This window comes from Ornithorhynchus anatinus, chromosome 13 (assembly GCF_004115215.2).
Source record: "Ornithorhynchus anatinus isolate Pmale09 chromosome 13, mOrnAna1.pri.v4, whole genome shotgun sequence".
In the NCBI taxonomy this organism is placed as follows: domain Eukaryota; kingdom Metazoa; phylum Chordata; class Mammalia; order Monotremata; family Ornithorhynchidae; genus Ornithorhynchus; species Ornithorhynchus anatinus.
In genome coordinates this window covers 36632337-36644587 of record NC_041740.1, presented here as the reverse complement: position 1 = coordinate 36644587, position 12251 = coordinate 36632337, and positions in this window count along the sequence as shown.

The window sequence follows — 12251 nt, the reverse complement described above, 5'->3', positions numbered from 1 at the left end:
AAAAGGCAGCCGCCACTCCTGCTGTTCCGATTGTCCGGCCGTGGAAAGGATTCCAGGAGTGCGGCAAAAACCTTGCCCCGTTGCGATATAAACACAGGCGTGACTTACAAAGAGCCGGCGGGCCGGGAGAGACGGAATGGTGAAATGGTCAGTATTGAGCAGTGTCTGGGGCAGGAGAGCGTGCCCATCCAAGCCCTTCTTTGGCTTCAGCCTAGACTCTGCCCCTCTACCCCCAACCCCACTTCCACTCTTTGTTGAACATCTCATTTGGACATGCCAGTTTCTCTTAAAATGGGAGCTGGGGCCCAGGGAGCCGGGTTGTTTAGGGGAGCCATTCATTCATTGACCTGGAAGGATGTCGTGGCCAATAGGAGAAACAAAACTTCGTTTGGAAATTAGAGGAATATATTTTTATCCTTTTTGAAAAAGGATTTCCAAATGTTCTTAGGTAATATAAATAAAACTGTAATATATATTTTGTGGCAATAATTATTTTTTCGGGGTGTTTATTTCAGAGGCTCAAAACTCACCTCGAAAAGGTCACTGAGTCTAGTCTGGGTCTCCTCTGGGTTAAATGATCTGATCTTCGTTTTGTTAGGGGCAGAATGAAATTGTGACATTATCTGTGCTTTAGTGCCCCAGCATGGCATCCCAGGGGACAGGTGAGAATTTCAGGTAGAGCCCCAACTGTGTTACTTTTAATGAAGGTATTAGAAATGGGTGAGTGGAATATTTTGAAGGAGGTCCACCTACACAACTTGGGATTTTTATTTTTATTTTTTAACAGAGGTTACTAGTACGAGTGCCTGAGGTGCAAACTTCCAGAGCTTCACTGTTTTCATTTGAATATTTTTTGACTCTGGTGCTGGGAGCACCAGTCTAGTGCTCTCCGGAGTTGTTCTGCAGGGGTTCAGTTCAGAAGAACATCCCAGTCTCAGCTCTGGCAAGATGGCCAAACACTCGTGGCTACTGGGGATGGGACGGTGGGGAGGTTGGCGGGGGGGGGGAGGTGGCAGAGGGTGCTCAGGGTTCTGTTTTGCATGGCCGTCAATAGGCATTCGGCTCCCTCGGTCTAGGACTTTTGGGGTGGTGGAGATGGGTCTGGCGCATTGGATAGAGCATGGGCTTGAAGCCAGAAGGACCTGGGTTCTAATCCCAACTCTGCCATTGCTTTGTGACTTTGGGCAAGTCACTTAACTTCTCTTTGCCTCAGTTACCTCATCTGTAGAAAGGGGATTAAGACTGAGCCAGACTGAGAGGGACAAGGATTATGTCCAACCCGATTTGCTTGTATCTGCCTCAGCGCTTAGTTCAGTACTTGGCACATAGTAAACACTTAACTACTACAATTATTATTATTATTAGCCATCTCAGGTCCTCCACGTTCCAAGATAGGAAGACCTAGATACAGTTGCTGCCTGCAGAGGATAGGAAACTCCCAGCAAGGTGGCAGGGAGCCCTGCCTGGAGCCACCTTCAAGGGGTCGAGGGGGGAGGGACACCAAGAACGATTGCAGAGTCCTAGAAAAGTCAAAATCCAGCAGTGGAAGTGGGAATGGAAGCCAGGGCCTGATAAATGTTCATATAGGTTAGCAAGAACTCTTCCTCTTCAGGGAGAGAAATCGACAGGGCAAGAGGAGGCCCTTGAGATGGGACAAAGACGTTGCTCAAAGGGCTGAGTGAAAGACTGGTCGGATCTGCATGGGATAAAGCCGGTGACCAGCCGATGTCGGGCTCGGACTCAAAAGCAGGAGCGGAATCAGAAACGGCCAGCTAGCAAGTGGAGAATCGCTACTAGTAGGCTGTACGATGCAGCACAATTGGGCTGCAGAAGTGGATTGGCTGTGGGAGTGGGGTTTTGAGTGCGCTTCCCTATTGGTCCAGGAGACAGCTGCTGTCTGGGGATGTCTGGCAGTTTTTCTTCTTGTTTCAGTTTTCTACTCTGCACCCTTTACTCACCTCTCCCTGAGCTCCACAGTACTTATGTACCTATTCCTGATTTATTTCTTTTTATTAATATATGTCTCCCCTTCTATAGGAGGGGCAGAGAATGAGTCTCCCAATCTCTTGTATTCTCCCAAGCCCTGCTCCCCACCCTTTCGTCCCATCCGGAGCCTTCCCAAATTCCGGAGGCATCTGGAGATCACTCAGTTCCAGAGGGGTGAGGAATGTGGCTGAGGGTGGATGGTAAAGGGAAATGTGGCTGAGGGTGGATGGTGAAGGGACATAAAAAGCCTCCACTGCTTTTTGGAAATCAGGCTGTTGGGCTGATACAGAGTGTTGGAGATGTGGCTCCCTAATCTCATTCTGTCTGCCTGGCACGGGGAGGGGTTGGGGGTCATAGTGTCAAAGATTTCCCCTTGCAGCTCTGAATCAGTGTTTTGAATACTTGTTTTCAAAAACCTCTTACCTGGACATGTGAGATCCAGTATTTGCAGTGGGGAAGAGAAGACCCAACAGTTAAGGAAATAGGCTTCACTAAAATGCAATGAGTTAATTCTGCCTTCCCTCCCTTTTTGTTGGAGTCAAAGCCTGCCCTAGAGAGGCCAGAGAAAGAAATCTGTCCCCGCACATTGGTGGAACACCTACCATGGAGAGTGAGGTCAAATTCAAGAGTCATCCTTAACAACAGACATGGGCCTGTCTTCACAGAACCGAGGGAGTGAGTGGCTAGTTTGTTTTAATGGTGCATTTGGGGATTGAATGGTTAAGTTGGGCTAGCTGGACCCGAAAAAATTAACTGAATCAGTTTCCATTCCCCTCTTCTTGGGTGAGGGTTCTCATTCACATTCAGCACAGTCAGAGGCTTCTCCCTGTTGTTCCAGCCCTGTGAATCCTGCTAATCTTTGTGTCCACTGCAACTCTCCTTTTCCCTAATTCTCCCATTATAACATCTCTCGGATCGACAAGAGCCAAAGGCAAATCACAGTCTCATTAGTTTCCTTCTAAATTATATTAGACCAGTTAAAATTTCAGCTAAGCTGTAGGGTAGCCGGAACTTCCCAGATTGTTAGCATGTGTAACAGCCAATTTTTTTTTTCCTTCTTTGACAGCCACCTCCTGTCACTCCTCTGCGCTTCTTTTTTCATCCAATATTAAAAATATCTGCTGCTAATTCACTCCTCTGCCCTCATTATCCACATCTCTCCCAGTTGCCTCCTACAGATCCAACATCCTCTCTGCTTAAGCATGGTTCACCCCCTTACACTCCCTCTGAGTCATCTGTGAACCATCCTTGGGGTTTACAACTCCTTGACTGTTGGAAGTCTTTTAGAAGTTTTGAAAATGTCTATTTTAAGAACAAATTCAGTCCACTTCAGCCACATTACATAATGTCCCCTGAGCTGGGCTATTTATCAGGTGCGTTCACGTTAATTATGGCTGAGTGCTTGGAAGTTCTATTTTAAAAGTGTCCTGAAAAGTTCAGGAAATAAATTTCCCCTAACCAGCTCTACATCCTGAGTCTTCTCTTGAAGCAATTTCTCTTGGTATCGCAGTAGAAATAAACAGTAAACCACAGTGACTTGAAGTTCTCTCTCTGAGATGGTTTTAATTTATCCCAAGTTATACCAGGCCCTCCTCAGAAAAGGGGAAGTCCAAGTGGCCCTTGAGAGAATTATGAGAGGTGCCAGGCTGGAAAAGATAAGATCTGTACACTTTGAGCACTTGATATTCACCATCCCCAATACCACAACACTTAGGTACATATCTGTAATTTATATTAATGTCTGTATCTGCCTCTGAACTGTAAGTTCCTTGTGGGCAGGGAGCATGTTTACCAACTTTCATATTATCTTCTCCCAAGAGCTTAGTAGTGTGCTCTGCACATAGTAAGCACTCAACAAATACCATTGATTGATTGATTGATAATATAACCAGTGGACGGTCCCACAATGCTCTCTGCACTAGGATACAGTTGTTTGAGCCCATGTGATTTGCTGACGAGGAAAGATGCAGAAACTCTGAGGAAATTAATTTCAAAATGAATAAATTATGAACAGCAACTAGCTTGAGTGCCAAGAAGCACTCAAATGAGAGGCAATAGCATTTTTGCTTCTTTTCTCATTGATTTCAGGCTTCAGCCACCATTAAGAGGAGGCTCGGGTCTTTGGGCTATGCTATTCACTAAGAGAGTGACTCACCTGGACACTAGCTTTCTTGGAAGAGCAGAATAGATGAGACGAAGATTCCCAGGAGTAGTAAGGAGAGAGAAAGCTGACACCATAGATTCTCATGAAAATCAAGGCCACTGCTGATAGGTAGGCATTAATGGATTGGGCTAGGGTGGTTGGCATTCTGTCTTGGCTTTCTTAAAAAAAGAACCATAAGGTTGCTAAAGGCACTAAACGTTTCCCGCCGATTCATCTGACCTGCCCCAAGGGGGAAGAACCAAAGCACTCATCTCCAACTTGAGGATTTGGTTTTTCTTAGGAAATTCTGCTGGCTCCCGCCCGATCCTTGGCTGACCCAACTCACATGCCTATGAGATTTCCACTTGCCTGGAACTGACCCGAATTGCTCAGAATTAACCTTTAAGGCCCCTGGGTGTTAACTCCAATTCCCCCAATCTGAGACAAGCAGCATGTGATTCTTTTAGCCTGAGATGGGCAATTTAGTGTGAAATCAGTGTCAAACAAAATGTATCTTAAGTAGATTCTGAATGTTGGACTGTATCCTGTCTTCCTGTTGGGCAGTTTCCTCTGGGAGGGCTGCATCTCTAAAGGAATAGAAAATGACTGGGGAATCCTTGGGATTCATTTTAGAAATTAATGTCAATTGTATTTATTGCAGCACTACTAAAGGCAGAACAGGGTACAACATGCATGTGAGTATAAGTCAAAGACACTGTTCCGGTCTTCAAGGAACTTGCAGTCTAACAGGAGAGACAGACACAAAATAATTTACAGAAGGGTGGAAACTGGAAGGGTTGTTCTTTGTTTCCACCTTCAGGGAACTCAAGAGAAAAAGATAGAACCTAACCATAAGCAAACCAAAAGAGATGGCGGTGAAGAACTCACTTCCGAAAAGTGGATCATGTTTAGTAGGAGGTCCTGAGTGAGTCCAAACCTATTTGGCAGCTTTCCCAGGCTGCCCCTCTGATGTAAGAAGTAAGGCTCCTGTACTAACCTTAAGTCATTTCTCCTCTTGACACTTGTTGTTTGTGTTGATGACACATGCTCATCTGTCATCTTTCAGCTCTGAATCCTTGTCAGATTGACCCTGATGAAATTCATGTCCTTTCACAGAAGGAATTTTTTTTCCTTTTTTTTTTTAAAATAATTTTTAAGCACTTACTATGTCCCAGGTGCTCTACTAAGCGCCATGTTAGATACAAGATAGGTTGAACACAGCCCATGTCCCACCTGGGGCTCACGGTCTTAATCCCTGTTTTATAGATGAGGTAACTGAGGCACAGAGAAGTGAAGTGACTTGCCCAAGGTTCCATAGCAGAAAAGTGATGGATCTGGGATTAGAACCCAGGTCCCCCGACTCCCAGGCTAGTGCTCTTTCCACTATGCCACTCTGCTTTTCAATTTTGGTTCCTTAGACTTCTTCCAAGAGCCCCTCTGACAGGCTTGTCAATTCCTCCTACTCTCCCAAGCTCTTCAGTCAATCAATCGTGTTTACTGAGCACTTCTGGTATAATAATAATAATGATGGTATTTGTTAAGTGCTTACTATATACGAAGCACTTTTCTAAGTGCTGGGATAGAGACAAGGTAATCAGGTTGTCCCACATGGGGCTCCCCATTTTAATCCCCATTTTGCAGATGAGGTCACTGAGGCACAGAGAAGTTAGGTGACTTGCCCAAGGTCACACAGCAGACAAGAGGCAGAGCTGGGATTAGAACCCATGTCCTCTTACTCCCAAGCCCATGCTCTTTCCACTAAGCCATGCTGCTTCTCTAAGTAAGGACTTGGAAGAGTACAGAATAAAAATAAAACAGGCACATTCCCTGCCCACAGTGAGCTTAGTGCTTAGTACAGTGCTGTGCACCCAGTAAGCACTCAGTAAATACAGTTGAGTGAATGAATGAGCTTTCAGTCTCCTGCCTCACTTGCCTCCACACCCACCAATTCCCCTTCCTCTTGTTTGTTACACAGGAATCATGAATTCTCAAGGCAGACTTCCTCAAATGTTTGTAGGAACACTTCATTCAATAGTATTTATTGAGCGCTTACTATGTGCAGAGCACTGTACTAAGCGCTTGGGATGAACACCAGGTGATGTTTTTTCTACCTTAACCTTTGTTTATTATGCTGGTGACATTCTTCTCTACGTGTTTTTTCTTCGGAAAAATGGAGATGTGGTGTTACCTGTATTACTTCCTGTGTATTCACAGGGCTGTTGGACCAAGAAATAGCACCCCTGGGAAGAAAAAAAATGAAAAGCGTACTGTGATCAATGAAATATCTGCAAAGTGTTTTTGGCCACTCAGGGAAAGGTATTCTGTCAACGTGAAAGTGTTTTTAATTCTTCCATGATGATTCACTGTCAGTCCGGAGACAGAGCTGCAAACCAGGATGGTATCACTTTCCTGTTTCCAGCTTCCTGGTGCTTCCTCAGACTATTTGGGCAAGTGTGACCGAGGCCTTAGGAAGGCTGTAAGGAGCTCACTCCTAAGAAGCTTGAGTTCAAACTCAAACTCAACCTTGGACTTCCAGAACTTGCTCTTCTCTCATCCGGGTAGGTGTAACTTGTTCTGCTTTCTGGGCCCCACATTCCATGGAGACTATCTGCAGCCTGGGCCGGGCCTGGGTTTTCCTGAACCACCAGGAAAACCGTAAGGACCGAAAGCCTCTTCCCTCTCTCTGTCCTCACATTCCCAAGATGTAGACAAAATTACCGTCAACTCTAGCCCTATCAACGTCAACCCTATCTCACTGCCCTATGCCACCGACTTTTCTTAAAAAGACCAAGAAATGGTCTTCCTTAGAATTAGCGAAAATCATGTTCTGAGAGAGCCCTGTTCGGGGCCTGAAGGATCCTAGGTCTGTAGGTTGGGTTGGGCCAGCGCAGTACCGAACTCTGCTTAGCTTCGTTGCATCAATGTACTCTCTCTCCAACTTGCTACTCTTTCCCTAATGAATCGTCACCAGTTCTCCACTTTGCCTCCATACATCCTCTCCCTCCCACCCCAACCAGGTTCCATCTTGCATCACTGAGGACCCTCCCATCCATCACCAAAGCAACAAGGATGGGCCTGGTCGGGGCCCGAATTATGCCATCTGGGGCCTGAAGGCCTGATTGCCGGGCTGAGGACAACTTGGGTCTCTCCCTCTGGTACCTCCCTATCTATTCCAGAATGAAAGCCCCTGCTCTGTTCTCTGAAAAGTCATGATTTAGAAATCAGCTATCTGAATTTGGGAGGAGCAGAGAGTGAGAGCCAGGGAATAACAGGTGAAGAATGCTGGTGAAGAGTGTTAAAGTCAATGGTAAGGACTTTTTTTTGGTTTGGTTTGTTTGTTTTTGATGTGGAGGAAAAATGAGCAGCCATTGGAAAGAGCACAGGCTTGGAAGTCGGAAGGACCTGGGTTCTAGCCCCAGCTCTGCCGCTATCTGCTGTTTGACCTCGGCAAGTCCCTTCACTTCTATGGAACTTGGTTACCTCATCTGTAAAATGGGGATTTAGACTGGGAGCCCCCATGAGACAGGGACTGTGCCCAACCTGATTACCTTGTATCTACTCCAGCGCTTAGAATAGTGCTTGGCACATCTTAAGGCCTTAGCAAATACCATTATCAAAAAAAAAGCACGTTGAATGATGATTCAGGATGAGTTGGGCAGCCTTTTGGAGTAGGAACTGAAGGGGGGAAGAAATCGAGAGGCCAATGAGAAAGCTGGTACTCTAGTCTGACTAGAATATGAAAGTTTGAACCAGAGTAATATCCAGTCTTGAGATTTGTATATTTTCTAATTGGTTAAGAGCTTCCAAGGCCTTCCCAGAAGTTTCCCATTTGAAGATGGGAAAACAGGGCTGGAATGTTGTGACTGGTCCTTGGAAAGTCAACAAGTTGGGACAGAGAGGAGTGGAGATAAATACTTGATCCTCCTCCAACCTCCTCCTCTTTCCCTTGAATCCCAGGCCATTGCTCACCCACTGAAATGCATGACTTTTTTTAGAAACAGTATTACTATAGCCCTGTAGCCAGAATAACTGTTTTCCCAGGTGTCTGAGATGATTAGTTTGAAATCCGTGGCATGGTAGGAAGTTTGTGCAGCTGGAGAGGTGTTTGCTGAGTCTCAGGAGGCGATGGTCCCTGTCACTGGGACAGTCAGGAAGTCTCAGTGACCATAAATAGCTCCCTCAGTCTGCTACAAACCAGGAATTCTCTTGGTTCTGAGATGTGACAAGTTCCTGGAACTGTACTTCAACTACTGTCCCATAAAGAGGTGAAGGGGGGTGGGTGTTAGGAGGGGAAGATGACCAGAAAATGTCAGGAATAGACACTTGCTTATTTAGAGTACTGCAATGTAACAATTGACAAATCCTGAAGCAAAGTAATAATAATGATTATGGTACTCGTTAAGTGCTTACTATGTGCCGAGCAGTGTTCTAAACAGCGGGGTAAATACAAGTTAATCAGGTTGAATATTCTCAGTCATTTATTCAATTGTATTTATTAATTTACTGTGTGCAGAGCACTATACTAAGCACTTGGGAGAGTAGAATATAACACTAAACAGAAACATTCCATGGATGTTTCTTACAATCTAGAGGGGGAGATAGACATTAATATACAGAGTTTCTTCCCATATCGAGCTTACAGTCTAAGTAGGAGGGAGTAGGATTGAATCTCTATTTTACAGATGAGGTCAGGCCCCTACTTTTTTCACTAGGCCTTGCTGCTTAGTTAAGTGTAGAGTTCACTGATTAAATTTTATGGCTCAGAGTGCTGGGGGCTTACTCGGGAAAGGCTTGTTGAAGAAGATGGGATTTCAATTAATCATTGGTATTTATTGAGCTCTTATTTTTGCAGAGCACTGTACAGTATGATAGAGTTGGTAGAAACTATCCATGCCAACAAGAAACTTAAATTATACAGGGAAGACAATAAGGATAAATACATAATTGTTAAGGGGGGAATGAATATCAAGTGCTTTAGGGGAAGGGGATGTGATTTAGGGAAGTCGTCTTAGAGGAGATGTTATTTTGGGGTGGGCTTTGATGGTGGGGAGATGGGTTGTCTGTTGGATATGAAGGAGATGGGAGTTCCAGGCCAGAGGGGGGATGTCAGCAAGCAGCTGGATTTTAGGAGGGCTTTGAATGTCAGGAGAGTGGTGGTGGTGGACGGTCTCATACTGGGTGGGAGTTCCAAGCTGAGGCATCCTGTGGAGAGTCAGGGGGAGGACAAGACCGCAAGAGGATGAGCAGAGCCAGTCTGGTTAGGGGGAAAATTAAGGAGAGTGGATGGTCCACTCTGATCCCGGGGATGTGAGAATGGGAACCATCTAGTTGTTGCCTGGAGACAGGATGCTGATCTGAATGGGCCATTGGTTTGGACTCAGCAAGGCATTTCCTATTATTAATAATAGTTATAATAATGACTAGTAATAGTATTGTAAAGGGTTTGCTATCTTCTAAGCACCGGGGTATATATAAGATAATCAGGTCAGACCCCGCCCCTGCCCTGCGTGGGGCTCACAGTCCAGGAGGAAGAACAGGCACAGATGAAACTGAGGTTCAGAGAAGTTAAGAGACTTGCCCAAGAACATATAGCAGCCAAATAGCAGAGGTGGGATTAGAACCCAGGTCTTCTGACTGCCAGGCCTGTGCTCTCTCCACAGGGAAACTGTCCTCTTTCCTCCTTTTAGGCAAGCAGCATTTGAAGAAGACTTAGACTGGAGATTCAAAGTCCATGCATCCCAGCTCTGCCAGGATTCGACTGTCTTTCTTTAGCCTCATTGTGCCCACCTGTCAAATGGAGGCCAGGCGATTGAATGTCTTGGATTTATGGCCTAAGGTCTCCAGGGGACAATGTGAATGATGGTGAGCCACTGGACAATAAAAGGCTAGAAAAATGTTTAATAATAAACATCCAGTCTGTTTCCTGCAGTCCATCTAAGGTAGGAATTAATCATAGGTCAGGTGAATCTATCCACACAGGCCTGAATTCCCTTTCCTGAGATTCATTAGCAGAAGGAAAGGGCAATTTGCTAGACATCAATAGTGTCTGGAGGTGTAAATAGGATTAGAGTTTTATAATGAGGATTAAAAAGAGTTGCCTCCCCAAACTGAACTGTGAGCTGTGTTTTCCCTTGGCCCTCTGAGGCTCCTTTCCTGAGGAAATCTTTTGCCTTTGGTTTGGTGCTTTTGAGGACACACCAGGTAAATTACCCTGCTTCTTCCCTCCCCCTTGGGTTGCCTCACAGGATCTGGTGCTTGGCCCTTTCTGCAGCTTGCAATCCCACCTTCCAGAGTGCCTATTCTCCCTGATCCGGCCAGCCACGCAGCCCTCTCCCCACCAGTTCTGCAGTCCCAAAGAGCGGGGCCCACAGCGGCAGAAGTGATAAGCACCAGCATCTCTGTAGTGTTGGAGCTGTTAAAAAAAAAAAAAAAAAATTCAAGACTAGAAGTAGAAGAGGTGAGGACTTGAGGGGAGGAAGTTTGAAGTGTAGACACAGGAGGTCAGAAATTGAGGGCAGGGAGTGGGGTTGGGCTTACAAAACTTGGAGGGAGGAGGGTGGGCTTTTTGGTTCTTTGCCTTTTGCCCAAATTTTGCTGTGTGATAAGTAACTCGAGGGATTAATGATCCAACACGGTGCCTCAGCAACAGTCAGCCACCTCCAGGCAGGGTCCTGTGAGTAATTCAATTAAGTTTTCATCGATTTTTTGGTTTGCATCCTCAGGTGACATCGGGCGATTGTAGAGACCAGAATGCCTTTCCCAGTCAGGGTTGACAACTGTCCATAAATTCACTTAGCCGTGCCCACTGTCAATGAATGCCACTCCAGCCTGGGAAAAGCCCCATGTCCTGAAACTCAATCTCCCTTCAAATCTGGCAGATCCTAGCCCTCCCTTCTTCAAAGTCTTCTGAAATCCCATTTCCTTCAGGAGGCTTTCCAAATCAATTTTATTCTCCCCAGGTTTTATCTTCCCAACTACTGATTCAGTAATTTTGGACTCCCAACCACCAGCAGGGCTTAGGTACATAGATTTTTAATAATGTTGGTATTTGTTAAGCGCCTACTATGTGCCGAGCACTGTTCTAAACGCTGGGGTAGATACAGGATAATCAGGTTGTCCCACGTGAGGATCACAGTTAATCTCCATTTTACAGATGAGGGAACTGAGGCCCAGAGAAGTTAAGTGACTTGCCCACAGTCACACAGCTGACAAATGGCAGAGCCGGGATTTGAACCCATGAACTCTGACTCCCAAGCCCGGACTCTTTCCACTGAGCCACGCTGCTTCTCCCTTCCTGGGCAGGGAGGAATTTTTACACATTCTATAAGCACTTTTTCACTTTTTTTCCATCCTCTTTTTCCTCCAAAATGCGATTTAGTGTCTGCCTCCTCCTTTAAATTGAGAACCCCTTGAAGGAGTTCTTGATTGTATCTTTTACCTCTATTTGTTCTCCCCCATTTCTTAGTTCAGCGCTCTTCCACAATCCCCTTGGCTAGGCTTGGCAAATCCGTTTTGCTTCCTATTTCACCATTTGTGAGCTATTTATCCATGGTCCTTTCTCAGCGGGCTTTCTTTCTTCCATTCTGTGAGGACAGAGTTGAGGCCTGCTGTGAGGGATTAAACAGTGCATCTAGCTTTGGGGAGAGAGGGGAAGCCCCAGCATCCTTGGGGTGGCAGGAAAACTCATCAGCTGAGAAGGCTGAAGGTTGCAGGGAAAAGAGCCAGCCCTGAGCAGCAGGGGAAATGGCCTGACTTCCACGGAACTATAAAAATGATCCCAATTACAGGCCAAGGGAGAGAGAGAAATGAGTCAGCCCATAACCTGGCCTGCTGCTGGGCTCTGCTGCTCTGGGAGTTGATTCAATCATATTTATTGAGCGCTTACTGTGTGCAGAACACTGTACTAAGCGCCTGGAAAATACAATTCAGCAATAAAGAGAGACAGACCCTGCCCACAACGGGCTTACAGTCTCCAGCTTTAGTGTTTCAGAGGAAGGAGGGTCACAGCCCCTGAGAATGGACCTGGTTCTGATCCGTGAGATTGGTGCTCTGTTGAACCTTGGCCTGAACCAGCCGGACCCTCTGTACCTAATCAATCAATCATATTTATTGAGTACTTGCT